Here is a 26528-nt window from a genome sequence, read left to right as displayed (position 1 = left end):
GACTGCTGCTGCTGCTGCTGCTGCTGCTGCTGCTGCTGTTGGTGCACTAGAGATTTGCAGTCAGTCTCTCTCTCTGCCAATACCTTCAGCCTAAACCTGATCTATATTTGTATTACATCTAATCCCACATTTCTCAAAATGAAGACTAAACCCATATACACATGTATTCCTTTATTATTAAGGGTATAGTGGGAGAAAATACTTATATTAACCTGAGGACAATGGATTAATCTATAAAATGAATTAAATAAATGCATATAACTAAGACCTAGCGATATATTATGTAATGTGCGTTTCTTAAAGTGTATTTGTAGTACATAAGGAGTTAAATATTAACCTGCAAACTGTCATTACCTTCCGTAGTATGAGACTGAACTGTGGGCAAAAGTATATAGCCAGCTGGGATTTGCCTTTACTTAAAATGGCCACCGGAGCATCGCCGTATAAACACCTCTCTAGGAATAGGAAGGGGGTGGGGACTGACACAGACAGGAAGTGCAATGATAGCAGGGACGCACCCGGCCTGACCCGGAAGTGGAGGACCAGCAAATAGTGCACACGCTGACCCGGAAGTAGGGGGTGTAAGTCGGAGACAGAAGCAGCACTGACTCCTCCTGTACTTACACACTGGTACCAGCAGCTGGGAGACCCGGATTACTGTGGTCCTGAGGGGTCTGTAATACCCAGCAAGGTATGTGATCAGTCTGACCATGCCGAGTATTGTGTTATATATGTCTGTTCTACTAACAGCGGGCAGTGCTGGGGATAACAGCACTGACCACACTGACTGCTCTCTGTATGGGAACCAGTGTGTGTGTGTGTGTATGTATATATAGCAACCACACTGACTGCTCTCTATATGGGAACCAGTGTATGTATATATATATATATATATATATATAGCACTGACCACACTGACTGCTCTCTATAAGGGAACCAGTGTGTGTGTGTGTGTGTGTGTATATATATGTATATATATATGTATATATATCTCATTGCACTAACCACACTGACTGCCCTCTATAAGGGAACCAGTGTGTGTGTGTAGTGTTTATATATAGATCTGAGCTTAAAAGTACATATAGGACGACCGGACCAAAATGACTAGATCAAAGATGTGTATTTTCTACAAAGAAGAAGGGTTTCACAGCAATCAATAAAATGGATGAATTTACCACATAAAAAGTAATTAATAACACTTAGAAAACCTAATAAAAATAGGAAGGTGGTGGTGACGATGAAAATATATAAATAAAAAAAAAATATATATATATCACAGCATATGGGTATGAAAGTAGTATCGCTTAACTGGGAGATGAGGATAAGGTCTCAAAAGCTGCCCGACATGTTTCGTCTCACAGGACTTCCTCAGGGGGTGGGGACAAAATGGTTTGGAGCAGGTATATATCACTAAGGCAGGCTGACATCACTTCCTGTAATTAGGTACATCAATTAAGCAATGCATATTAGTTTAATAGTATTTTACTACATATGTATCCCTCATACTGCAATAACACTTATAACTGGCAGGGTACTGCATATACTGATTTGTAAGTGTCTGTGCGCTATTAAGTGCTGAGCGCTGGATTTCTTAATTGGTAATCGGGAATATAGGAGAGAGGGGCGGAACGCCACTTCCGCCCCGCATCCGCCGTCATCGGGGATCTAATGCGCATGTGTCCGGGTCCTCTTACAACTGTTGAGACGCGGCTGTGTTGTCTTCTCTCTCCGCTATTCAGGAGGCGGGTATTTTGTCCGCACACATGTCCCATATTGCTTGTATGGTACTCGAACGGTTTTTCAGTATGAAATAAATCACAGGTCCACGACTGCTTGGTGATCACTAAGCAGTCGTGGACCTGTGAGTGCCGCCCCCTCTGTATCTTAGGATACTCCCGTATATGTGTATATATATATATATATATATATATATATATATATATATATATATATATATATATATATATATATATATATATATATATGTGTGTCACAGAGCTAAAACTTCTCCGAGCTTTGTATCTTTACCCATATAATATAAACTAAAGGATGTGCTCTTAGATCAGTATTATTTACAGTTACCATGGTGATGGATACGCTCTGTTCATTAAGAGAAGCTCTTTGAACCTACGCCGGAAGGTAACAATTATACCTTTTGTGTCTGACGACGGTTGGAATAAAGGGAAACGTTATATGAGGTGACGGACTATGTGACTTACTGAGACCAGTCTGTGAGTGCTGCCAATTTACACCAGTATATGTGAGTTATTCCTATAACCATTGTCTCCTTATACTCAGGTGCAGATCTGTATTGCCGTGACAGCTGTATGATCTCTGTAACTGGAGGCAGAAATATAACCGGATCCTCCTCTCCCCTCCGGTGTATGTGGGACACTGCGGCCGGCCAGTGATACGGGAGGATAAGGTGACTGTAACATTATCTTATCATATTGGGCACTGATCACTACAGTGATACACTATGTTCAGTATCAATCAGCTGCGGTAGTTGTCCGCAGCTACAGGATTTGCTAGCGTCCTGCCACTGCTTCACAAGGGTACATGTGTTATAATAATGCTCCTTTTCCCCTCACCTTCTGCTCTCCGTCCCAACTACTACTGCTGACACCCTAGCGCCCAGACAGCCACAGCCAGAGACACCACCAGCGTGACACATGTCTCCTTCCCCTCCTCACATCATGTCATGAATCATCTATTTATTTAAAGTTTCTTATATAGCGCAGCACATTATGCATCTCCTGATATACTCTGTGCTGCTGTGGACCCTGCTCCTCCCACTATATAACTTTCAGTCTATGGCTTCCTGCTGCCCCCATTCCCCTCCTCACATCATGTCACGGCCCCTGTCACATGCAGCCCTGTCCTCACTGACACATCACTCATCTCCTGATATACTCTGTGCTGCTGGGGACCCTGCTCCTCCCACTATATTACTCTCAGTCTGTGGCTTCCTGCTGCCTCCATTCCCCTCCTCACATCATGTCACTACCCCTGTCACATGCAGCCCTGTGCTCACTGATGCATCACTAATCTCCTGATATACTCTGTGCTGCTGGGGACCTTGCTCCTCCCACTATATAACTTCCCAGTCTGTGGCTTCCTGCTGCCTCCATTCCCCTCCTCACGTCATGTCACTACCCCTGTCACATGCAGTCCTGTCCTCACTGACACATCACTCATCTCCTGATATACTCTGTGCTGCTGGGGACCCTGCTCCTCCCACTATATTACTCTCAGTCTGTGGCTTTCGGCTGCCTCCATTCCCCTCCTCACATCATGTCACTGCCCCTGTCACATGCAGCCCTGTCCTCACTGACACATCACTCATCTTCTGATATACTCTGTGCTGCTGGGGACCCTGCTCCTCCCACTATATAACTGTCAGTCTGTGGCTTCCTGCTGCCTCCAATCCCCTCCTCACATCATGGCACTGCCCCTGTCACATGCAGCCCTGTCCTCACTGACACATCACTCATCTCCTGATATACTCTGTGCTGCTGGGGACCCTGCTCCTCTCACCATATAACTGTGTGTGGGTGTGTGCTGATAACACATAGTTATGTAATTGCTTAATAACCCTTAAATATAATGGCAAACACTGAAATAATTGCACACTAACTTGTAAGAAATTAGGGACAATGCTCTACATGAAAGATAGCTTGATTACAGGGATATGAAAATGCGGACTAACACAAGAAACATAGAATTGATTGGCTAGTACTTAAACAATAATTCTAGATCAAATCAAAATGGAAACCTATCAAAGACAGTGATCAGCCATTAAACGTCATTCATAGTTACCTCCAGCCCCCGTGCTTGCCTCATCTTCCTCATCTGCCTGCCCCTTCCTTCTCTAGCTCTGATATTTATAATTTACTCACATTAATTAATTCATTAATCATAAGCACTGAGTCTTATTGGCAAGCTCTGCTTTCAATCATGATGTCATAATGAACTCAACACCCAACTTCCTTGTTACTAGGGAAAGATCTGAATCTTGGCCTTGGGGTCTACGCATGTGTGGTTCTGTTCCCATATTATTGATAAGTTTGTGGAGACTAGCTGGCTGTCCTTGCTCTCTGTACTGTCAATATTGCATTCTTAAAACTTTTATAAAAACAAAAACAGTTTTCTATAAGAAATCACTTTTCCAGCACTGTTCTGTATCTTCAGCCATATTATAATGTTTTTATCCAAGTCCTAGTTGACAAAATGGTTGCTGCTTCCGACAAACACCTGCTGCTTAGCGCAAATGGTAGGCCTCATATGCCGTGGCTAGTACCTTGTGCAACAAGCTAACGCCATCTGCAGCAACAATAACAGTACAGGTCGGGTATCCCGTATCCGGGCATCCCGTATCCGAATTATTCCAAAAACCGTGGTTTTTTGGAATAATTCAAATTTTTTTTTTGTTTCCCCCCCCCCCCCCTAACCCTCTTTTAATAACTTACCAAGTCCTCCGGCGTCCATAGCAGGCCTTCAACATCCTCTCCGGCGTCTCCAGCGGTCCCAGGAGTGCTCTGCGCGAGTGCCGTCACCGGCGCGCCTGGGAACTTGCGCAAAGCACTCCTGGGACCGCTGGAGACGCCGGAGACGGTGCTGGTGGCCTGCCGTGGATGCCGGAGGACTCCATGGACGTGGAGGGACCATCGGGGACCCACCAGGGGCAGGTAAGTATGGCAAAAAAAAAATTATTCCAAAAACCGTAATATTCCCTTATCCGGAATGCTCGTGGTCCCGAGCATTTCGGATAAGGGATACTCAACCTGTATTTAGGAAAACAGAGTGTAATAAAAGCATAGATTTATCCATGCTTTAATTTCTGTATTAACAGTGCTATCTCCATTCCCCTCCTCACATCATGCATGTCCTGATATACTCTGTGCTGCTGTCCCACCGTAGGAGTGTGTTACCACCTCCCATATTGTAAGTTATACGGCAATGCTGCAGGCCTTCCGGGGTTATGCTGCCTCCTGCTATACTCTGTGCTGCTGTCCCATCCCTAGTGGGCTAAGGGTGTGTTTCCCCCACAGTGTGTCATATGTGTACCAAGTTTGGTGTAAATTGCTGCAGGCATTCCGGGGTTATGCTGGAAAATACATCCATTCATGATTTGCTATTTCCGTGGATGATCAGGGACATTTTGTCAAATCAGTTCTGAGTAAGCACCTAAGACCTAATGAGAAGCTACTGTACCTACCAAGTGTCATGATTGAAGGCCTTGATTAGTCAATCATTAAGTCTGTCTGTGTATAACTATATATGAATCTGGATGGCGGCATTGAAATAAAAGGACACCAGAGGTTGACGTTTCAAGGCCGTTTGGCCCTTTTATCAAGGAGCAAAGAGACAATACAAACATGCACAACAAGTGTTTAAATACCATGCCGGACTGTTCGTATCCCCGCTGCGTGCCGGGTGGGTGCTTTAGAGTGACGTCACCAGCCAGCCGCGTCACTGGGGGCACGGAGAGCCCGCTCCACATGATACAAATAGACCAATGACAATAAAGAAAAAAGGGTAACCATAGAAGCCAATAAACAAGTACAGACAAACTGCAATAATAACTGAACTTAAACCACAAAGACACAAGCAAATGGCAGCTTTATTATTAAATTCCCACATCAGCAGCCAAGATAGGGTCTGAGGAAGAATTAGATCAAATCAGCCGTAGCTTTCTGCAAAACGGCAATGTTTATATAGCAATTATCAACCGCCAACAGGCGAACAATGCTGCAGTCAAAATATATCAATTGTTCATAAAAAGCATGGCAAGCCTAAATTTTCATTTAATCCCCAGGGCGCTAGTGTGTCCAATCTAAAAATCCAGAGACTCTCTGCTTGCAGAAGGCGTAATGATCTGTCACCACCCCGTTTCAAGGGGAGACATGATCGATGGTTTTATAGCGCAGAGATGTCAGTGTGCCTGGCTTCTAAAAAGTGACGGGCTACGGGCTGCTCACTGTGACCCGTAGACAACACTGATGACCAATGAGCAGCAGCACGCTCCTTAAAGGAACAGTCCGCCTTACCAACATAGTGTCGGCCGCACGGACAACTTATCAAATAAATGACAAACTTTGTATCGCAGCTGACGTGAATTCGGTTGTAGAATTTTTTACCCTTAAAGGGATGGTAGAATGAGTGTCCTGGTATGAGGAAGCTACATGTGGTACACCCACAGCATCTGTAACATCCTATCTTTGGTTTCCCCAAAAAAGTCGTAGAAATTGGGGGAAATGTCACATCATTTTATACACATCATTTTATACCAAATAATCCCTAAGGTTACGTCCCCTAGTATAGGAACACATGATAGACTTATTGTATAGGGCAGTGATGGCTAACCTTGCCAATCCAGCTGTAGTTGAACTACACATCCCTGCATGCCCTGCATCAGTTTTGGCTTGGATACATAGCCAAACTGTAGCAGGGCATGCTGGGATGTGTAGTTCAACAACAGCTGGAGTGTCAAGGTTAGCCATCACTGGTGTAGAGAATTCAGTGTTGTATCTGAGCTAATGATAGACCAGTTTTGGACGGCAAAAACAAGTCCAAACAGGTCCAAAACAAGTCAAGTGATTTGGACCTCAGTTGGACACAGAGAGATCTTTTAATCCCACTTCATTGTACTTGCATCGGTTGAAGTTTATTATTATTAAGGGTTTCTTATATAGCACACACATATTCCGTAGCGCATCACAGACAATATTTGAACCTTCACATCAGTCCCTGCCCCAGTGGAGCCAATTAGCCTACCAGTATATTTTTGGATTGTGGGAGGAAACTGGAGTACCCGGAGGAAACCCACACAAGTACGGGGAGAATATACAAACTCCGCACAGTTAGAGCCATGGTGGGAATCAAACCCATGACCTCAGTGCTGTGAGGCAGCAATGCTAACCATTACACCGTCCGTACTGCCCCGTGTATATAGAACACATGGTGGGAATAGAACCCATGACCTCAGTGCTGTGAGGCAGTAATGCTAACCACTACACCATCCGTGCTGCCCCGTATATATAACTCATGGTGGGAATCAAACCCATGACCTTAGTGCTGTGAGGCGGTAATGCTAACCATTACACCATCCGTACACCATCCGTACTGCCCCATACATGGTGGGAATCAAACCCATGACCTCAGTGCTGTGAGGCAGTAATGTAACCATTACACCATCCGTACTGCCCCGTGTATATAACACATGGTGGGGATAGAACCTATGGCCTCAGTGCTGTGAGGCAGTAATGTAGCCATTACACCATCCGTACTGCTCCGTATATATAACACATGGTGGGGATAGAACCCATGACCTTAGTGCTGTGAGGCAGTAATGCTAACCATTACACCATCCGTACTGCCCCGTGTATATATAACACATGGTGGGGATAGAACCCATGACCTCAGTGCTGTGAGGTAGTAATGTAACCATTACACCATCCGTACTGCCCCGTATATATAACACATGGTGGGGATAGAACCCATGACCTCAGCACTATGAGGCAGTAATGTAACCATTACACCGTCCATACTGCCCCGTATATATAACACATGGTGGGTATAGAACCCATGACCTCAGTGCTGTGAGGCAGTAATGCTAACCACTACACCATCCGTGCTTCCCCGTATATATAACACATGGTGGGAATCAAACCCATGACCTTAGTGCTGTGAGGCGGTAATGCTAACCATTACACCATCCGTACTGCCCCGTATATATAACACATGGTGGGGATAGAACCCATTACCTCAGCGCTATGAGGCAGTAATGCTAACCAACACCATCGATGTTCAGACACAATTACCCGGTATTGGGGCAGTACGCCCCAATACCGGGTAATTGTGTCTGAACATCGATTCCTCCGTGACACATTTGTGATTGGCGATTTCAACAACATGCAGATCGATGCTGCATCTGATGATGGTGCTTCAACGTTAGGGTGCATCAAACGCCCCAAAATTCGGAATGCTTGCTGTCCCTATTCTTAAAATGTTCCTTTTTAGCATAGAAACAACTGTGCAAAAAGTTTGCACTAACGTCCTATGGGATACTGGGAATAGTCTTAAGACATTGGGTATTAGAGGGTATACGCAGAAGACAGGCACATCTATAACTTTGAAGCTGGGTGTACTGGCTCCTTCCCTCTGATTTCCCCGTCCACGAACCAGTTTAGAAAAATGTGCCCTCAGGAGAGGATGCACACTGCTGGAGCTCCAGAGAGTTTGTCTTCAGTTTTATTTCTGTTTTTATTTTGGGCTTGCTGTGTTGGACTGCATAGCATTCCTGCTTCGTGGGAAGTTAGGAGAAGGGTTAAGTTGCAGGTCTCTTAAGGTACCGAGCTGTCCCTGTTGCAGGAACACTGTCCTGAGTGGTGGGTTGTCATCACGGGCATTGCGCTGCAGTGTTACACATACCCCAGCATGCCGCACACTCCGTCAGTGGTGAGTAAAAACCGGGGTCCCCACACAGGGGTACCCCGGTTCATTTGTGCGGCAAGATGGGGGCGGCGGCAGATGCGGTGTCCCTGCACAGGGGCTGCGCAGACCCCCTGTCACAGACTGGATGCTAGGTGACAGTCCCTGGGCTACCAGGGTGGTTCCCACTAAATGTTCTGTTCAGGCGGGCGATACGGACAGCCAGCGCCAGTATAAATATAAGTGAAAGCCCCAGCGCCATTGCTAGGGGCGAGGCTTACCCGGAGCGGGACCAGTCTCTGTGTGCGCCAACACTGCTTCCTGCTTCTCCCTGGGCGCCATTAACAGTCTTCAGACACTCCTCAGTGGTGAGGTGGTGAAAGAGGGATTCTGCAGCAGAACAGCAAGTGTTTTTAGCGCTAAATCGCTCATTGTGTGTCACACTGTGCACTCATTGTAATTCACATTAACTGTGTATATACTGAAACCAACCCCTAAAACTGGGGTTAAGGTTACAGGGTGTATTGCTCTCCTCAGTGTATTCTGAGCACTCCCCCACGGGCTTGTTAAAGCTACACACATCCAGTGATAGAGCTCACACATATATAGCTTCTATACACTGCACACTGATAATATATATATATATATATTTATATATATTTCACTGTGATTGTTGTGTGTTGTGGAAGGGTTTATATTCCCCAGCATGGTGAGAAAAATAACCTGTGTCATTTGCAGCACTAAGTTTGTGCCTAGGTCCACTTCACAGATTACCTGTGAACAATGCATGTCCCCACAACTTGGGGTTTTACCCCAACTCAGTGGGACCTCGCAAGCAGACTCCCAGGAGCCTGAGTGGGCAGCAGGCATTAAGAGCATGCTGCAGACAGTGTTGGATCAATTGGCTGCAAATAGTGTGCAGACCACGCAAGTGCAGCAGGACCTCTCTGTTCTGACTGCACGGGTAGATAATATTAACCCCAACACGGGCCAGTCACGTAAGCGTGCTTCGGCCGCCATGTTGCCTGATTCAGATGCTGATTCTCAGGCAGGTGACAATAATAATGATGATGATGGGGTGCAGCTTCCTGAATCTCAATCATCCCTCCGTGGCCCGGAGCCTCTTATCATGGCTATAAGAGAGGTTTTAGATATCCCTCTGGCCGATATACAAGAGGGTGACCCATTTTTTGGTTCACAAAGGAAACAACATATTGTTTTTCCTGAGCAGGCTGACCTAGAGGACACATTTACGGAGGCTTGGAAACATCCTTAAAAAACGTTTCCAATTATCTAAAAGGTTCAAATCGAACTTTCCATTAGACCCAGTCAGTAGGAAGGTGTGGGAGGAGCCTCCGGTTGTGGACGCTTCGTTGTCCAGGTTGTCCAACAACGAAGTACTCCCTGTTCCAGGGTCTGCCACTTTAAAGGATAATACTGACAAAAAGCTGGATACCACCCTTAAAGCCATATACATGGCAAGTGGTGCGTCTCAGGCCTGTCCTCGCCATCTGCTGGATGGCTAAGTCTATCCATACATGGACTACTCAAATACAAGAAGGTTTGTTAGCTGATATGTCAGCGCAGGTTTCTGAAAAACTGCACCATATCCAAGACAAGACAGGTTTTGTCAGACCATGGGTGGATTCGTAACATCCCCAAGTCCTCTCTGACGCCTGCGCGTCGACTTATCTTCCTGGAAATGATCCTGGACACCGAGGAGAAAAATATTTTTCTTCCTCAGGAGAAGATGGGAGCCATTCAATCTCTGGTCACAGAGATTCTGGCAAAGCCTCAGGTATTGATACACCATTGTATCCAATTGCTGGGAAAAATGGTGACTACCTTCGAGGCGATCCAGTTTGGTCCGTTTCACACCAGAGTATCTTCTGATGCACTAGAACAGTTTTTCTGTCACATTAGACCCGACATTCGCTTCTGTGGTGGACACATGCCCCAAACCTGCTTGCAGGTCGGAGGTTCGGGATTCAGGACTGGATCCTCCTAATAATGGACGCAAGTGATAAGTCGGGAATAAATCCACTGTTAAGTTCGAGGATAAATAAATGACACGTAATTACATATTTATCCAAAATAATATATTATACAATATTGCTTAATTCCAGACAGACAGAACAGGACAGCACAGCCTCCAAAAACATGTGGAGTGTGTAGAATAGTGTGAAGGAGAAGTGTAAGGGGCAGGGCCCCAGCACTTCCCACTTTGCTGTCGTCACATCATCCAATTTATACTTTTTAAACTTCCTACGGCCACAAATAGTATGGGGGTGCTTTCATATATGGTGATAATGCTAACTACCTTTATTTAAATCATTACATATATGGAAGAACATATTTAGTACTGGTCAGCAGTTCTAGTCGGTTCTCTGACGTAAACATGTTATAATTATACATTTAAGCTATACATTCACTTCACGATATCTTCTATTGACAGGAACAACTGGTGATCCTCATAATAGCTTGTTGATTGGTCTTTGATTGACAGGAACAGGTGATAGTAGCTTGCAATTACGATATGTCCCATTGATATGTCTTGAGGGCTTTTCACACGAAATATTTGTACATTGATGCAACAATTAATATAATCAAAATCCATTTTATCAGTCCCCACTTTTTGCAGCAATTTAGAAATCATTTCTGAGTCCATTTTGTCTTTCAATAAAGGCTGCATACGTTTCAGTAGGCGGTGGACTAGTCACTGTCATCATACGGATATCTGCAGTCTTAGAAGAGAACGCATTAGTGACTGTTGCATTTATTTTCTTTCCACACAAACGGAAGCATTTCAACACTTGAGGGATGCACAATGCATTAATAATCGTGTAACCTATTGTCTTGATTCATAAACCATTTTATTAGAATCTTACTAAGAATAAACCCATTGCATTATTCTTTCTTATGGATACCATATGTTCAGCTAAGTGTAAGTGAAAAGAAAATTGTTATTTATCACCCTATCTTTTCATCATTGTATCAATTATATAGTCAATCAATGGATATTAGTAATATTATCAGTATGTAGGAACAATACGAATATGATAAATAGACTGTCGACTAATATCTTAGACTATTATACACATTAAACCAGTGTCATTAGCTTTAAATTACTTTTCTCTTCGTTGAACCTTAAATCGTGAATTCACTTATAATATCGAATAGTTATTGTGCTTTTCTTAATCAAAGATGTTTTTCATTTAATTTAATGTCAGTAGTATGTTGCACTCCAGAGACAATAAGACCATTGTAATCACTTAGTGTGATTGAGACAATGTAAATTCTCAAACTATAGCAATTTAATCTATATCTATAGTAAATCTAATTTTGTGTAACATTATCTACGTCAGTAACCCTAGCTATGTGCAATGAACACAGACTAGAGAAGCTATTGGTAATACCAGGAAACTTGAACCAAATATCCATCGCTCACAACCACGTCCAGGATTGGACAGCCTTTTCTACATGTATTTTTTATTTTTATTTAGAGCATGGAGTTCCAAGTGCTTTAGTACTGGCTTTCCTACCTCAGATCTCCTTCAAGACCCTAGATAGGTATTCCACTTACTGTGTGCGGTTCTCCATTCTACCTTCCATCTGTTATGACGGATAACCCAAATTTGGGTTCTGGCCTGCCTTATCAATGTGAGCACACGTGATCTTCACGGCACACACTATTGTCCTGAGGTGTAGTCTGTGAACAGGTCACAATTCCCCACACTTACCAATAGTTGCTCTGAAATAAGACAATATTTTTTTAGTACATATACAACTACCTTTTGACCATAGGATAATGTTTCACACAATAGATTTTATGTAAAATACTTCTGCAATCCTTATGTCAGCAGATAATCCATTTTCCATTTCATAATGGATACTTTTGTTACTGAATAACTTTTAATAATTGTCTCTGTACAGTGCAAATACTTACTGTCTTATCCCCAATAGCAGTCTAGATGTTTCTATGAGGTAGCAAAAGGCAAATCTTTTCTGTCTGACTATTTTGTAGATTTAACTTCATAATTTACATATTTTGGATTTTATCTATAAAACATTTAATAACATATAATCAATAATGTCTCACACATGATAAGCCCTAAAATGTGGATGTCAGTGGTGCAGATGTTATGCTAATCTGGGATGAGCACAGAATTAACCCTTGCTCTGGCTGGCAGGTCTATAAGAAGTTGACTTCAACCTGAATTGTGCTTCTGCAACTGAGGTAGTAAAACCACAGTATCCTTTAATTCTGACTCTGTTACCATATCCTGTGTCAGCAGGCACTTGCGCAGGTCTTAGACTTCGCCATTAATAGCCACCTTTCTGGGGCAGACTAGCTCCACCCTGGTTTTTTTTGTAGTGACACAGCTGAATCAGAATTCTGGTAAGAGGTGATCTAACTAGAAACACAAAAAATAAATTAACTTTGCACATTATCCAAAACTAAAATACTGTATGTTGCGGTCGCAGACCATACAAGGAATCTTATCAAGGCATATATACTTATTAAATAACAAAAATATAACAAAACTAAAAATATATATATTACATATATCCCCTGTTTGTTTGCACTATGGTTCACCCCTGGTGCAAACAAAACACTTAAGAAACATATATATATTTTTTTTTAAACAATTAGCGTGTAATTAACCATACAAATATAAAGGAGAAAATAATTATGAAACTTGGGCATTATTCATACTATGGAAAAAGATTAATCCACTAGCATAGTTATAAACCAATTAATCAAGAGATTGCATACCACAGTTGTCAATATAGGCTATGACATAATTTCAAGTATCAATGTTTGCTAGGAAGCTGTATTACAACTAACGGTCAAGCTGTGATTGGTAGTGATTTTTCCAACAGCTCTACTTAGTCTGAAGCCCTAGACTGGGCCCTTTGAGGTGCTGTAAAACACTTGTGGCACCTTATAAATAAAATAATAATATTATATTATATCCCCATAGTGGTCCACCGGTGCCTGCAAGGTACTAGTCTTCACCTGTGGCCGCCGCGGCTGGAAGGGCAAATTAGGTCCGCCCAAACTCCGTTGCAGCATGGATTTATCGTTATATACAAGGCACTCGTGGAGGCTATGAGGTCATAATTGGAAAACTGACTTAACCCACAAATGATACAAAACAGACTATAAAGTTCACAAGCTACACCTGAGCAGCTGTGCTCACAGATACAAGAACAATGACAAATGAATAAGGCAAAACCCAGAAAACTTATCTGGAGAGAACATACAAACTAAACACAGAACATAAAAATTCAACAAAATCCTAAAACAGGAATGAGCCACTCTGTGGCTTGTAACAATGTTCCAGTAAGGTATCAGTGTTCATATTAGGCTATGAAGGATAACGTAGTCACATATGAACAACAATAGTAATCCGTGTTTTGTTTTTACATTCTAAGCAATCTTCATACTAAGTCATTACACTAGTGATGGTCTAAAATTATACCACTGATCTTTTAAGTACTGTCAGTTCTAATTAAATGCACACATAATGTGTGTTAGTGTACATATCACATATTTCTTGCTTTAAGGAAAAATTCTAGTAGAAATAATCAATGAAATATAAGAAATATCTTATCTGCAAACATAATGTAACTGTACTTTGCTTTTGAACTTTGAAAAAAAGAGAACAGAAATAGCAGTCAGATCGTATTTCTACTTGACTGAGGAGACAGAAAAAACAAATGTTACTGTCACATAATGGTTTCAAAAACAAATTAAACACACAATTTTAACCCCTTCATGACAGAGCCAGTTTGTGCCTTCATGACAGAGCCCTTTTTTTCAAATCTGACATGTCTCACTTAAGTGGGGATAACTTTTTTTTGCTTTTACTTATCCCAGTGATTTTGAGATTGTTTTCTCGTGACACATTGTACTTCAAATTAGTGGTAAATTTGGGTCGATACAGTCTGTGTTTTTGTGTGAAAAATACCAAAATATCGTGAAAAAATGGAAAATTTAGCAATTTGCAAAATGTTAAATTTTCTGCTTGTGAGACAAATAATCATACCACTCAAAATAGTTAATAACTAACATAGACCATATGTCTACTTTATGTTTCCATCATTATTTCAACTTCCTTTTAATTTTTTTGGACACTAGGAGGCTTACAATATGAATAGCAAATTCTCAAATTTTCATGAAAATTTCAAACACTGATTTTTTTAGGGACCAGTTCAGTTCTGATGTGACTTTGAGGGACTTGTATGTGAGACACCCCCATAAATGATGCCATTTCAAAAACTGCACCCCTCACAGTATTCAAAACAGCATTTTGGAAGTTTGTTAACCCTTTAGGTGTTTCACAGGAATTAAAACAAAGTGTAGGTGAAATTTCAAAATTTCTTTTTTTTTGCAGAGTTTCAATTTTAATACATTTTTCTAACGAATACAGTAGATTTTACTAGAGAAATGTGACTAAAAATTGATTCCCCCAATTCTTTTGTTTTCAAAAATATCCTATATGTGGCCCTAGTGTGCACGTTGACCAAACCACTGGCTTCATAATAGAAGGAGCACCTACTTGATTTTGGAGCCTCCTTTTTATGAGATTTTTTTTTAGGCACCATGTAGGTTTCTAGGCACCATAAGTGCTAAAAGTTAGGAACCTCCCCCACAAGTCACCCCATTTTGCAATCTACACCCCTCAGGGAATTCATCTAGGGGTATAGTGTACATTTCAAACCCCCAGGGGTTTCATCAATTTTGATACAACTGGGATGTGAAAATGGAAAATTACATTTTTTTACACAAACATGCAGTTCTGGCTCAAAATTTTTCATTTTCACAAGGAATGAAGGAGACAAAGCACCCCAAAATCTGTGCCCCAATTTCTCCCGAGTACGGCAATGCCTCACATGTGACCAAAAAATACCAGTTGGGTGCATGGCAGGACTTAGAAGGGAAGGAGTGATTTTTGGATTTTGCAGCTCAGATTCTGGTGGAATTTTGGTGGGTGCTATGTCGCATTAGCAAGACCCCCCAAGCACCAATACAGTGGAACCCCCCCACAAGTGCCCCCATTTTGCAAACTACACCCCTCAGGGAATTCATCTAGGGGTATAGTGTATATTTCAAACCCCCAGGGGTTTCACCAATTTTGGTACAACTGGGATGTGAAAATGGAAAATTACATTTTTTTACACAAACATGCAGTTCTGGCTCAAAATTTTTCATTTTCACAAGGAATGAAGGAGACAAAGCACCCCAAAATCTGTGCCCCAATTTCTCCCGAGTACGGCAATGCCTCACATGTGACCAAAAAATACCAGTTGGGTGCATGGCAGGACTTAGAAGGGAAGGAGTGATTTTTGGATTTTGCAGCTCAGATTCTGGTGGAATTTTGGTGGGTGCTATGTCGCATTAGCAAGACCCCCCAAGCACCAATACAGTGGAACCCCCCCACAAGTGACCCCATTTTGCAAACTACACCCCTCAGGGAATTCATCTAGGGGTATAGTGTATATTTCAAACCCCCAGGGGTTTCACCAATTTTGGTACAACTGGGATGTGAAAATGGAAAATTACATTTTTTTACACAAACATGCAGTTCTGGCTCAAAATTTTTCATTTTCACAAGGAATGAAGGAGACAAAGCACCCCAAAATCTGTGCCCCAATTTCTCCCGAGTACGGCAATGCCTCACATGTGACCAAAAAATACCAGTTGGGTGCATGGCAGGACTTAGAAGGGAAGGAGTGATTTTTGGATTTTGCAGCTCAGATTCTGGTGGAATTTTGGTGGGTGCTATGTCGCATTAGCAAGACCCCCCAAGCACCAATACAGTGGAACCCCCCCACAAGTGACCCCATTTTGCAAACTACACCCATCAGGGAATTCATCTAGGGGTATAGTGTACATTTCAAACCCCCAGGGGTTTCACCAATTTTGGTACAACTGGGCAGTGAAAATGAAAAAAATACATTTTTTTACACAAAAATGTACTTCTGGCTCAAAATTTTTCATTTTCACAAGGAATGAAGGAGACAAAGCACCCCAAAATCTGTGCCCCCATTTCTCCAGAGTACGGCAATGCCTCACATGTGACCAAAAAATACCAGTTGGGTGCATGGCAGGACTCAGAAGGGAAGGAGTGATTTTTGGATTTTGCAGCTCAGATTCTGGTGGAATGAATGGTGGGTGCTATGTGGCATTAGCAAGACCCCCGAAGCACGGTGAAATGATGAACCTAATAATCCATAGATGTGTGGTATATTTTGAAACACTCCTTTATACATAGGCCGGGTTTGTCGGGGCAAGTTTCACAGTGGAAAATAGTATCCTTTCTTATTCCCTTTTTATAGCAAACTTTGCACCTTTTTTGTGTCCTGCCCTTTCTTGCAGTGGAGGGGATTTTGTTGGGAAAATGCTGCCCTGGTACAATACGGGGGCCAGTACTAGAAGTACTGGGGCCCTCTGCCTGCTGATTCCCAAATATTAGGCTCTTTATGACTTCCTCTTGAAAGTGCATAAATGTCCCCCTCTGGCCGGTAGAACGGAATAGCACGTAAGCGTTATACAGTGCCATCTGGATGATATACACGGCCAGCTTCTTGTACCAGATATTTGTTTTCCGCAGGGCACTGTACGGCTTCAGTACCTGATCTGAAAGATCCACTCCGCCCATGTACTTATTGTAATCTAGGATACAATTTGGTTTTGAGGTGTGGGTACTGGTACCTCGTACAGGGATGGAGGTGGTACTGTCTCCATGAATTGTTGTCAGTATAAGGACATCCCTCTTGTCCTTATATTTGACCAACAACATATTTTCGGTGCATATTCCCCTGCTTTCACCCCTTCTCATTACTTGGGCAATGTGCGTTTTGGGGAGGCCTCTTTGGTTCTTGCGCACAGTACCGCAAGCTGCTGTACCTCTTGAACCAAGGGCCTTAAACAGGGGGATGCTGGTGTAAAAGTTATCCACATAGAGGTGATAACCCTTATCCAGGAAGGGGTGCATTAAATCCCAGACAATTTTTCCACTAACACCTACGAGGGAGGGGGGGCATTCTGGTGGTTCAATTCTTGAATCCTTCCCTTCATATACCCTAAACTTGTGGGTGTACCCTGTGGTGCTTTCACACAGCTTATACATTTTTATGCCATACCTTGCCCTCTTACTGGGAAGGTACTGGCGGAATTTAACCCTTCCTTTAAAATGTATAAGGGACTCGTCGATACTAATACATTTATCAGGGATGTATAGCTCTGCAAATTTGGCACTGAAATGATCAATGACCGGCCTGACTTTGAATAGCCTGTCAAAGGTGGGATCATCTCTGGGTGGGCACTGTGCATTATCGGTGTAATGTATAAATTTATGGATTGCCTCAAAACGAGCCCGGGGCATGGCCATACGGTGAAATGGGGTGCTGTACAGAACATCTGTACTCCAATATTGCCTAATTTGTGGCTTTTTTACTATGCCCATGTGTAACACCAGACCCCAAAACGTCATCATCTCTACTGCATCTACAGGGGTCCACCTAGCAAATGATGATGTGGGGTTTTGAGCAATAAACTGCTGGGCATATAAATTAGTTTGGTCCACCATTAAATTTATAAAATCATCAGAGAAAAATAATTTGAAAAAGTCAATTTCTCTGAGACCTGTTGAATCAAATTGGATTCCTGGGATGGCCAAAAACTCAGGAACCTGGGGCTCAAAATTGTCTGGTGGTGGGGTCCATACGAGATCAATTATTGGGGGGGGGGTCTCAGCTGCTCTACGGGGGCGTCTTTGAGGGGGTCCCTCATCACCAGAGGAGGAAGAAGAGCTTAAGACGAATCCTTCAAATTCCCCGCTTGCCTCACTGGCTGTGTCAGAGTCAGAGGCAAGCATGGCATATGCCTCCTCCACTGAATACATTCTCCTGGATGACTGGGACGACATTTGGGATGACATTTGGGATGCCATTTATATTTTTGTGTTACTGGTAGTGAAATGTTTCAACACGTGTATAGTGTAGGGGGGGGGTACAAACTTTATTTCAACCCGGGGGGTATGTAGTGTGTATTGTGTATGTAGTGCAGAAAAAAAAAATACAAAAAAAAAAAAATTGAAGGGTTAAAAAAAAAAAAAATGGAAGGGGTTAAAAAAAAAAAAAATGGAAGGGGTTAAAAAAAAAAAAAAAGGTCCTGCGCCAAAAATTGAGCACAGATGTTGGTCAGTAACGTCCGTCACTGAACAGCGCTCAAAGGCAACAGGAATTTGATCAAAAAAAAAAAAAAATAGATCAACCCTGTGCCGAAAAAGCTGATCAGTGATGTACGTCACTGATCAGCGCACAGTGGCCACAGGACACACACAAAATCACAGTGTGTGTAAAAAAAAAAATTTTAAAAAAGACCCCACAGCACTCACAAAAAATAAAAAAAGGTGATCAGTGATGCGACACTGATTACCAGTGAGGGGCAGCAGGTGCACAACCTTTGGTGCAACTGACAGTGCAACTGGCAGCAACTGACAGGTATATATAAAAAAAAAAACCTCTGTACCCCCAAAAAGTTGCTGATCACCTCAGATATAGTGAGCAGCACAAAAGGCGGGGGCAGCAGACACAAAATTTAGCACTCTCTATCACTCTCTGTCACTATCTCTCTCTATCTCTCTATCTCTCACTATCTATCACTCTATGACACTGCAGCAGCAGCACTGACAGGTATATCTATATATAAAAAAAAAACCTGCGCCCCCAAAAAGTTGCTGATCAGTTAATTTATACTGATCAGCACAAAAGGGGGGGCAGCAGTCAGTTATATAAAAAATATATAGCACAATCTGTCACTATCTCTCTATCTCTCTCTATCTCTCTCTCTCTATCTCTCTCTATCTATCTATAGCTCTATCACACTGCAGCAGCACAAAATATAGCACTAGGCCTCTCTATCTCTCTCTATCTCTCTATATCTCTTTCAGTTATATAAAAAATATATAGCACAATCTGTCACTATCTGTCACTATCTCTCTCTCTATCTCTCTCTCTCTATCTCTCTCTATCTCTCTATCTCTCTATCTATAGCTCTATCACACTGCAGCAGCACAAAATATAGCACTAGGCCTCTCTATCTCTCTCTATCTCTCTCTCTCTCTCTAATAACTCGCAGCAGCACAAGATGTCACAAGATGTCACAAGAATAAGCAATATCTAGGCAGTGATCAGGTAAGTATTTGGATGGGTTCTGGTCAGTATTGGCGGCAGCTGAGCACGGTGACCGCACTGCACGCTATTCCAGACCGGAATGGCGTCTGCAGTGCAGTCACCGTTAGTTTAAACCCCCCTCCTTGGCTGTGATTGGTCCGTTGGTCCGACGAACCAATCACGGCCTTTGGGGGCGGGCGGGGTGAGGTGGGGTGACACCAGTGTCACCCTTACACCCCGCGGTGATTGGTGCTGTACTTTACAGCACCAATCACCTCCGATCCCGTGTCACCGGCGAACGTTATTCGCCGGTGACACAGAAAACGCTGTGAATGGCTGTTCACACTGAACAGCCAATCACAGCGATCGCCGACGGGGGGGCGGCATCGCAGCCCCCCCTGGGCATGCACGGACATGTCTGCTGTCAGGGACAGCAGACATTGTCCCTCTGTCACTGCGTCTCTAGACGCAGTGACAGTTTTAAGCCATGACGTATATATACGTCAACGGTCGGGAAGTACTTCCCGGCCATGACGTATATATACGTCAAAGGTCGTGAAGGGGTTAAATACTGATCAGATTTCTAAAAGAAAAAAAAAGTTTTCAAATTTTTAGCGCTTTTGATCTTACAGAATGGTGTTCAGCTAGCTTCAGCTTCCGTGCAAGTGCAGCTGCTAAAGATGTCACATGCTTTAACACAGAGAGACATCACTCAATTCACACACTGGTACTAAAAATAGTGCAGCACCGTGACCTGTTTGACCTGAGTTCTGACATGCAGTTGGTTAAATCAGTACATGCTCAAATGTTAAAACATTGCACTTACTGAATGTTCAAATACAGTTAAGTAGTAAAATTCACCAAATGCAGAGCACACAATTGCATACGTAAGAATTAGGCATTCACATGAAACATTACAAATTACTTTAGACACATGACATAAACTTATGTCAAGATTTCTTAGATAATTTTAGTTTGTTACTTTTGAGCTCATGAGCGTAACGCAATACATTTGACTGTTTATTGGTAAAGGGAAAAAAAAAACTGAATAAAGATATAAATGTATTTTCCTGGCCAGGATACATTTTCCCATTTTACCAAATTGCAGACTTCAAACATAAGGCGTATTAGACATTTTTACTTTCTCAGATCATGTTGTTTGATCTGGGCACACATTTATGTATTCCTAGGATTTTAAAAACTTTAATTTCATTGTAACTAGTTACTTTAGTTGGCATGTTTTATATGAATTTTTATACTGTCTGTCTTTAAGATACTTCATTTTATTCTTAATTGCTCTCAGTGTACATAATTTTATTAAGTTTAAGCTAAGTTAATCTCTAACCTGTTATGATTATCTTAACACTTCTTCTTAAGTTACTGAAGTTTAATTTGCTTTATTAAAAAAACTGTATACCATCTGTTACTTCAATTTAGAATAGGCTATAATTTTGATCTAGTTAATAGATGATTACTGAATTACCATATTCAGAACAATCCAGTTCAATATCCGAGCAAGACGTCTCTTGCTAAGACTTATATGAACTAGAATAAAACTTCAAGCAGATAGTCCCAGACATATCTCATCGAAGTTTTGTAGGTTTTAAAAACCCGTACAAATGAAAGGCTTATATTTTATGACACAATAGTCATTGTACCTATCACATACTAGAGCTGACTTCCCGTCACTCACTGCGATTAAATTACATCTATTTAAACTTAATTTTAGTGTTCCAAAAAAACCCATAGAACCGTTAAAATATTGTAAGACACAAGAGCCCTAATATTTAACGTGAACCACAGTGACAATTGACCTTTTGTCACACACTGTGATTAAATTAATCTATTCCTTATTAACAGCCTATAATTTTTGTATTATTTTGAACATAACTACAGTTTTAATAATAAGTTTTCCAATTTAGAATAAGAATAAGCAATATCACATAAGATATATCGTGTCACCTACCGTCCACATCAGTCCACCTGCCATTCATAACGCAACTTTGCAATCATATTATAGTAAAAAAAAAGGCTTTTTCTCACCTTGTGTCTGTAGAAGTTGCGTAGAATGCAGCAGATAGCCTGATGTGATTAGGCAGGAACGTCGGAGTCACCATTGATAAGTCGGGAATAAATCCACTGTTAAGTTCGAGGATAAATAAATGACACGTAATTACATATTTATCCAAAATAATATATTATACAATATTGCTTAATTCCAGACAGACAGAACAGGACAGCACAGCCTCCAAAAACATGTGGAGTGTGTAGAATAGTGTGAAGGAGAAGTGTAAGGGGCAGGGCCCCAGCACTTCCCACTTTGCTGTCGTCACATCATCCAATTTATACTTTTTAAACTTCCTACGGCCACAAATAGTATGGGGGTGCTTTCATATATGGTGATAATGCTAACTACCTTTATTTAAATCATTACATATATGGAAGAACATATTTAGTACTGGTCAGCAGTTCTAGTCGGTTCTCTGACGTAAACATGTTATAATTATACATTTAAGCTATACATTCACTTCACGATATCTTCTATTGACAACTGGTGATCCTCATAATAGCTTGTTGATTGGTCTTTGATTGACAGGAACAGGTGATAGTAGCTTGCAATTACGATATGTCCCATTGATATGTCTTGAGGGCTTTTCACACGAAATATTTGTACATTGATGCAACAATTAATATAATCAAAATCCATTTTATCACAAGTCTGTTAGGATAGGGAGCGGTGACTCAGGGCAGATCCTTTCAAGGCCAATGGACATGGTGGGAATCGAAGTTCCACATCAATGTCCTGGAGTTGAGAGCTGTGAACTATGCTGTTCTGCAGGCTCAATATCTCCTTCAAGGTCACGCGGTTCAGGTGCAGTCCGACAGTGCAACGACAGTGGCATATGTCAACCACCAGGGAGGCACGAAAAGCAGGTCATGCATGAAGGAGGCCTCCAAGATCCTGTCTTGGGCAGAGTTGCATGTGAGGGTGCTATCGGCCATCTTTATCCCGGGAGTGAACAACTGGGAGGTGGACTTTCTCAGTCGCCACGCCCTCCACCCCGGGGAGTGGAGCCTAAATCCCCAAGTATTTGCGTCCATTTTGGAGCGATGGGGTCAAGCGACAATAGACCTGATGGCATCCAAATTCAATCACAAGGTCGCCAGATGCTGCGCAAGAACCAGGGATCCCCAGGCAGTGGCCATAGATGCCCTGACAACGCAGTGGTAGGTTACCCTGGTTTACCTGTTCCCGCCTCTTCCACTGCTGACAAGGGTACTCAAAAGAATACGACGTCAGGGAGTGGAGGCTATTCTAGTGGCACCAGATTGGCCAAGAAGGGCGTGGTTCACGGATCTTCAGAGCCTGTTGGTAGAAGAGCCTTGGCGTCTGCCTCTCAGAAGCAATCTGCTCACTCACACACTGTGTCTACCAGGACTTAGGGTGGCTTCGTTTAACGGCCTGGAGGTTGAGTGGCAGATCCTAGCTCATAAGGGCCTTCACACGTCTGTGATATTCACAATGACTCAGGCCAGGAAACCAGTAACCGCGACCCACTACCACCATATTTGGAGGAAATCTGTAGGTTGGTGTGAGGAAGGTTTTCCGCCAGCAGATTTTAGTCTGAACAGATTCCTGAGTTTTCTGCAGGCGGGTTTAGATTTGGGCCTACGCTTAGGATCTCTAAAGGTCCAGATTTTGGCCTTATCAATCTTTATGGCTGGTTTACCAGAGGTGCAGACCTTTCTCCAAGGAGTACTTCATATTAAGCCTCCTTTTGTCCCGCCTACGCCACCATGGAGTCTGGATCTGGTCCTGATTTTCCTGCAATCCTCCTGATTTGAACCTTTTATCATCGGTGGAATTAAAGTACCTCACCTGGAAAACGGTTGTTCTTTTGGCATTGGCTTTGGCTTGTAGAGTCTCCGAGTTGGGTGCTCTTTCCTGTAAGAGCCCCTACTTAATTTTTCATGCAGACAGAGCGGAGTTGAGAACAAACCCGCAGTTCCTGCCTAAGGTGATCTCTGCATTTCACCTCAATCAACCTCTTGTGGTTCCTTCTGCCTCTGATTCACCGGATATTCCGGTGTCATTAGATGTAGTGCGCACTCTGCGTGTCTGTTCAGAGGACGGCAAGAATCAGGAAGATTGACTGTCTTTTTGTCCTGTACGATGCACAGAAGAAAGGTTGTCCTGCATCGAAACATCCACTGCCAGGTGGATTAGGACTACGGTCCAACAGGCTTATGTTGTGGCAGGCTTGCCTGCACCTTCAGGATTGAAGGCTCATTCCACTAGGTCTGTGGGAGCATCCTGGGCAGCTGATCTGGGTGTTTCTGCCCTACAGCTCTGTAGAGCTGCTACCGGGTAGGGGCAGCACACTTTTGTGAAGTTTTACAAATTTGATACCCTGGCCAAAGAAGATACCCAGTTTGGGCAGGCGGTACTGCAGCGGTCTCCGCACTTCCTTCTGGAAGCTTTGGGACAGCTTAAGATTTCTTTTCACGTAGTCCTTATGGGATACTGGGCGCCCGCCCTGTGCGGGGTCTAGCTGCATATATTATTCTGTGGTTACAGAAGTCCACCTTGTTTTGGTGGTTTCATTTTACAGAAGTCCACCTTGTTTTTGGTGACCTCATTTTTTTTTACAGTAGTCCACCTTGTTGGGTGGCCTCATTGTTCATTTGTTATTTTGGATGAATGCGGGTGTGCTGGTATAAATCTCACCACACTGTTCACACATATGTATTTACATACGTGACACATATTATTCCTCTCATATGTTTATCCTCCTTCGGGCACAGTTTTACCTTAACTGTTTCGTGGGTGGGGAATCAGAGGGGAGGAGCCAGTACATCCAGCTTCAAAGTTATAGATGTGCCTGTCTCCTGCAGATACCCTCTAATACCCAATGTCTTAAGACTATTCCCAGTATCCCATAAGGACTACGTGAAAAGGAATTACCGGTAGGTATTAAATTCCTATTTTTGATGTACGATTTGACTTACAGTAGGTGGTCCACCTCCACACCTAAAAATTGTCTGCATCTTACTAAAGCATGTGTTTTGTATTATACTACACAAAACAACAAACTTTTGCAAAACGAAGCCAACTTTTTGTATGTGTGCCATGAATGCGTGTCTTAAATTGATTTATGAACATAACAAAGAAAGGGAACAGCACAAAGCCTCATCACACTTGGACTAAAGCTTTTATTTCACTCAAGAGCCCAAAACTTGTTTCATTAGCAACTCATCTAAAGAGGACTCCAGCCCAGCAGACAATCTATACAAAAGCTGTGATAGTTGTAGCAGGAGGTGATATCAAAAAGGTGTCTGGATCATACTCCACAGCAGATAGAACACATTGTGAGGTTGGGAAGCAAACAGCTAGTTCACTGTGAGAAAACTGGGTTCTTCCAATGCTGGCCACGAAAAGGTCAATGAAGACTGTTGTGGTCGGGAATCAAAGAGATTTGAAACTACTTGGTGTTCCACCTTATCAATCTGGCTCTGATCGAAAATCAGGTGATATCATTGCTGAACTGTGCTGATTCTATTGTCAACATGACATAGAAACATAGAATTTGACGGCAGATAAGAACCACTTGGCCCATCTAGTCTGCCCCCTTTTTTAAACATGTTACCTCAAACCATATTTGATCCTTATTTTTTTGTAAGGATATCAATATGCTTATCCCAAGCATGTTTAAATTGTACTATTGTATTTGCGTCTACCACCTCTGTTGGGAGGCTATTCCACTTATCTACTACTCTTTCTGTGAAAAAATTCTTCCTCACATTTCCCCTGAATCTTCCTCCCTCTAGTTTCAGTGCATGTCCTCGTGTTCTGTTGCTCCTCTTCCTGTGAAGAATGTCTCCCACTTGTACCTTGTTAAAGCCCTTGATATATTTGAAAGTTTCTATCATGTCCCCTCTTTCCCTTCTCTGCTCTATAGTATACATATTAAGATCTTTTAGTCTTTCCTGGTACGTTTTGTGATGTAGGCCATGCACCATTTTAGTTGCTCTTCTTTGTGCAGTCTCTAATGTATTTATATCATTCTGGAGATATGGTCTCCAGAACTGAACACAATACTCTAGGTGAGGTCGTACCAATGACCTATACAGTGGCATTATTACTTCTTTCTTTCTACTGCTGATACCTCTCCCTATTCAACCAAGCATCTGACTTGCTTTCTTCATTGCTTTGTTACATTGCCTACCTGCTTTTAAGTCCCCTGAAATAGTGACACCTAGATCCCTCTCTTCCTCAGTAGTTTCCATTATAGTGCCATTTATACTATATTGAGTCTTTGGATTTCTGAGACCCAAGTGCATGATTTTGCATTTTTTGGCATTAAACTGTAGTTGCCATTCTCTTGACCATTTCTCTAATCTGCCTAGATCCTCAATCATTTGTTTTACCCCTCCTGGTGTGTCTACCCTGTTGCATACCTTTGTGTCATCTGCAAAAAGGCACATTTTACCCTCAATTCCATTTGCAATATCACCAATAAAGATATTAAAAAGCACCGGTCCAAGTACAGATCCCTGGGGTACTCCACTTGTAACCTTTCCCTCCTTTGACTGTACTCCGTTTACTACAACTCTCTGTTTTCTGTCCTGCAACCACGCTCTTATTCATTCAACTATCTTAGAATCCAATCCCAAGCTTTCAAGTTTATTTAACAGTCTGCGATGTGGGACAGTGTCAAAAGCTTTACTAAAGTCTAGATAAGCTACATCTACAGCCCCACATTGATCTATTACTTTAGTCACACGTCAAAAAAGTCAATAAGATTTGTTTGACATGATCTTCCCCCAGTAAACCCATGCAGTTTTGGATCCTGTAAATTGCTGGTTTTGAGATATTCTACAACTCTTTGTTTTAAGAGTGTTTCCAT

General features: G+C 42.4%; 1 protein-coding gene across 2 annotated transcripts in view; it reads left to right on the top strand.

The window, feature by feature from the left end:
- Nucleotides 1-567: 567 nt before the first annotated feature.
- The window catches only part of LOC146075988 (uncharacterized), a 44060-nt gene continuing 18099 nt past the window's right edge, over nt 568-26528 (top strand). Inside the window, exons 1-2 of one of the 2 annotated variants that reach the window (XM_083185741.1) lie at nt 589-691; nt 2299-2425. The gene's annotated coding sequence lies outside the window, so the exon portion shown is untranslated. Of the gene's footprint in view, nt 692-2298; nt 2426-26528 lie in introns of both variants that reach the window. The other variant, XM_083185742.1, reaches the window with a different exon arrangement.

The sequence above is a fragment of the Crinia signifera genome, chromosome 4 (genome assembly GCF_055691185.1).
Source record: "Crinia signifera chromosome 4, ASM5569118v1, whole genome shotgun sequence".
Taxonomy (NCBI): Eukaryota; Metazoa; Chordata; class Amphibia; order Anura; family Myobatrachidae; genus Crinia; species Crinia signifera.
This window is presented reverse-complemented; position numbering and strand designations above follow the sequence as displayed.